Source organism: Bremia lactucae, linkage group LG7, assembly GCF_004359215.1.
Source record: "Bremia lactucae strain SF5 linkage group LG7, whole genome shotgun sequence".
Taxonomy (NCBI): Eukaryota; Oomycota; class Peronosporomycetes; order Peronosporales; family Peronosporaceae; genus Bremia; species Bremia lactucae.
In genome coordinates, this window is record NC_090616.1 from 2,867,911 (window position 1) to 2,872,448 (window position 4,538).

Sequence of the window (4,538 nt, forward strand, 5' to 3'; positions counted from 1 at the left end):
ACGCGTCATCACGCACGGCGACTAAGTCGCCCCATCTATCACAGAGAATGGCCGGATGGCTATCCTTTTTTGCGGAATACGACTTCGAGGTGAAGTATAAACCCGGCAAGCAAAATGCTTTGGCCGATGCGTTATCACGCAGGCCGGATTCTGAACTTTCTCATTTAACGACTATCTCGTCGCCTATTCCTAAATTAATCCGTTCGGCTTACACCATGGATGAACATTGTGTAGCTCTGCTACGAGCTTTAAAGAACTCGGATTCAGGTATTATACTGCCGGCACGTTTGCGTGCAAGGTTACATCGATTTTCTATCGATAACAACCTGCATAGACATCACGGACCCTCCGCGTGTCGTTGTTCCACAATGAGAGGATTTGAAGTACCGAATTCTCTATGAGGCACACGATACTGTCGTTGGTGGTCATCTCGGTAGAGAAAAGACCTACGGCTCTATAAGCCAGAGTCATTGGTGGCCCAAACTTTATAAATGGGTCAGCACATATGTTCGCACATGCGAAACGTGCCAACGGGTTAAACCATCGGCGCATGCTGCTGCGCCACTGGCGAGTCTTCCCGTCCCCATAGGTTGCTGGGAGTCCATTTATGGATTTTGTTTTCGGGCTACCTATAGATTCAGCCGGTAACTCCGGTATAATGGTCTTTGTTGACCGTTTAAGCAAAATGGCTCACTTAGCGGCCGTGCCGGATTCCATTGATGGAGAGGGTACAGCTAAGCTGTTGATCGATCGCGTGTTTCGACAACATGGTTTGCCAGTGGCAATTGTCTCTGATCAGGACCCCCGTTCCACGTGTAAATTCTGGAAATCAATTTTCCGAGTTCTTGGCACCAGATTGGGGATATGTCCACTGCGTATCATCCGCATACCGATGGTCAAACTGAACGTGTCGATCGCGTCATTGAAGACGTTTGACGCAGCGTGTGTGCTCAGACCTCAAAGCGCTGGAGCTCAACGCTCCCAGTGGTGGAGTTTGCGTTAAATAACGCTGTTCATGCCTCTACAGGCTATACTCCGTTCTATGTAAACGGTCTTACCCACCCACGCGTTCCATTAACGATACCACTGCGTGGTTCAGGGCTTGGTGGGGAAGAATTGGCTGATAGGCTTGCTGATATCAGCCCTGTTACCGTTCGGAAACAAGTAAGCGAGTTTCTCGCGACGCGATTTAGTGTCTTAAGACATGTAAGTGATACGATGACTGACAGCCAAGACAAACAAAAAGAAGAAGCAGATGCCAAAGGCAAAAGCTGTATTAATTCTTACATGGTCGGAGACCGAGTTTTACAAAACGCTAAAAACCTACCTATCAACTTGGTTTCCGCGGTCTTAAAGACCAAATTGCGCCTGCGCTTTACTGGACCATTTACGTTCGTGGCCAAAAAGAGCCTAGCTTATACGCTAAACCATCCCAGCAAGCTGCGTACACACCCAGTGTTTTACGTTGGCCTGCTTAAGCCATATCGGGATCCTTCCCATGTGGACTTGAATGTGCTTGCGCCAAGACAGGCGGTCGTGCCGCAGATAGCTGCATCCTCATTAGGATATCCAACTGGCCCTCTAAACGAGGCTGCTGACGCTCCAGCGTCGAAAGACGGTCCCGAACCGCCTCAAAAGAGCTCTCAACCCGAGCAAGGACCTCACGAAGAAGTTGCACCCCGTACCGTAAAACATTAAATGCTTCTGCCGAAATTTCGGCCCCCTCCCGCGCTGCTTGATGCGCGGGGAACCTTCAGTTTCATGTGGAGAAACTCTTAAAGCGACGTCGTCGTGAGAGTCAAAACCGGTATCTGTGAAGTGGCTAGGGTACCCCTCTTCTGAAAACTCTTGGGAGTTCGAGGTACCTCTTCGGCAAGATTGCCGGTACGCCGTTGACGTTTTTGAGCGCCAAGCTCAGGGTCAACTCGCGCCAAACGACGCTTCCCACCACTAAACATGGGATTAGGTGGATCTTAAGCCTCAGTGCGGCTTCGATCCTTGGTTGTACGGTCAACCGAAGCACTGAAATATCGGCTAGGCTTTTCTTCGTTTTGTGGCATAAATGCCGAACGTAACTGGCCTTTGGCCTTAAGCTTAGCGAAATCGAAGCGAAGCTTCCGTTCCAAACGAACATCACCTCTATCCGCAGACTCTCTGATATTCCAGATATTTCGAAGTCGGCGGGCCCGGTGAATCCAGTATTAAAATGAGAATTCGTTTTCACTCCTTGTTTCGTCTGGAAACAAAACGATCATAATTTCCCTCATGGAGGTCACCGAAGCCCCACGGGCTTGATCACGTAAACGCGCCAGATACTGGCTTCGCGTCATTACCTTTGGCGTAAGGCATTGCTCATGAAGAGCGTCGCGGGCAGCGATCTCCTGCGGCGTCCTCGCCGGGTCACCAGAGATCCAGATGGCCAAGCTATGACCCACTATCGCTTTGAGACGCTCGTCCGCACTAAGCGAAGTGAATCTATATTCACTATCAGCTTTGGCTTTCGCTATCTCGGCAGCTCGACGACGAGCTCTTTCCTCTATGAGGATTATCTGCTCTTCATCGAGCGGATTCGTAATGATGTGGTCCCGTGTCCTGCTTAATGCAGTAAGACATCAGCGGCACCACGTTCTGGGAACGAATTCGGGGCCCGCCGATTCATCCGAAGGAGAAAGCGTAAGCTAACGCCGCTCTTTTTCTTCCTCCTCTGATTGAGAGTGACTTACAAAGTCCATTATTCCCTCATCATCGAGGAAGGTGCTCGGAGTCTGTGACTCACGCTTGATTGTCATTCGACAAAGGAATGAAAAACACAACCGAACGGTTAGCTGTTTAGGTTTCAACCTCAAAGAAGAAATGAAGCGAATGTTGTCACTCGGTGTCATCAGTCTGATGGGGGGGGGTGTAATGGGGCACACATCGGTTGGAGAACCGTTGTTGTGTCACATTTACTTTATGGGTAAACACCCTTTTATCTAATTATAAAGTAGTTAGTTACTTAAATCCACATTTTTTATGGGTAACACATGTGGTCGCCGCCAGTTATAAATCTGGCGGCCAAAATCTATTTTAAATTAGCTAGGGTAAGGGTTTTAGATTTAAATAATTAAATAAAGTGCAGTTCCCCTTTTGATCTTAAAGCGTTAAGTGCCTTCCTAAGGCTTGCGCATTGATCTGTAAGAGATAGAAGCCTTTCTAAGGTATATCCTCTTCGGCACTAGTTGCCACTTGGTTCTACGAACCCCTGAATCCCTGAACTAGGATTCCTTAAGCTTTAATAGCTTGTACGACTCCCTGAGTTTTTAAACCCCTTTAGTTCAATATAACTAAGTGACTCTCTGAGTCTGAAAGTCTTCCTCAGACTTTAGGAGCGAGGTAGCTACGCTACAGCGGGGTTGGTTTAGACTTAAATCAACCAACTACTAAATCACCAACCAACAGAGCAAATGCCTTATCGCATCAATATTACCGAATTTGGTAATGTTAGAACTATTTAAGTCAAAATTAAGGTTAATAATATTTTATACTTCTTTATTTATTTCCTCTCATAGAAAATAATAATTGTTATTTCTCTTAGTAGAAATAATACTTATGTAATGGACACCCCGTTTCATTAGCCAAACTATGTTTTATGTGACAGCGTTTTGCAGATGCAGTTGTTTTATTTGACAGTGTCGTGTGGATGCAATTTACCATTAATTAATTTAGACGTCTTAAAATACTCAAAATTATCTTAAATGATATAGCTTATGTAACGGGCTAAAGTTGCCCCTATGTCACACAGTTCCCGTTAAGTACTCTTGGTGTACTTAAGGGGATGGTCAATTACTAAATAATAGTATTAGACCCAACACTCGGGTGTGTTGCACATTTGTGACCAACCCTTGTGGATGTGATGCACATGGCTGCATTCACATTAGGAGGGATGACGGCTAGCGTCATCCGTTACGCGAGGTATCTATAAAGATACCTTTGCAAAAAACATATTAAATGATGTCTATAGAGATAACGTTTTAATTGGTAAAATTAGGTATTTGTATTTAATTCTATTAAATATAAATCAGTCAGAAAACTACTTCCTTCTTGGTAAGTGCGCACGAGGAGCCGATTTATACCGCTTCCGTGACAAAACTTAACCAAAGTAACTTAGTGCGTTGAGTGAGGTCGCTAACGCGCCCACCACAACTACCTTACTACACGCAAGAGAAGCTGGTTAAACCGCTTCCTCGCTGTGCTAGGGTGTGTGTCTAAGTAGAGCGTGGCCGCATTACGACGTGCCCGCCTACACTTGGTAGCACTTGAAAATTCTTCCCACGACCTGCATCTCTGCGTGTGTACGCGAGGATGAGCCTCAACATTGATTGGGCTCATTTCGCCCACCTTTCCGAACATCATCGGGAGGTGGCAGGGCACATGGCGCAAGGACTTGGTGAACAAGCCCTGGCCAGGCTCCTGGGTAGTCCTCCTGAGCAACATGTTGCTCAGTTAGAGCAGTTTGAGGCATTCGTGCTCGGACAGCGGAGGGCCGCGTCCGAGGCACA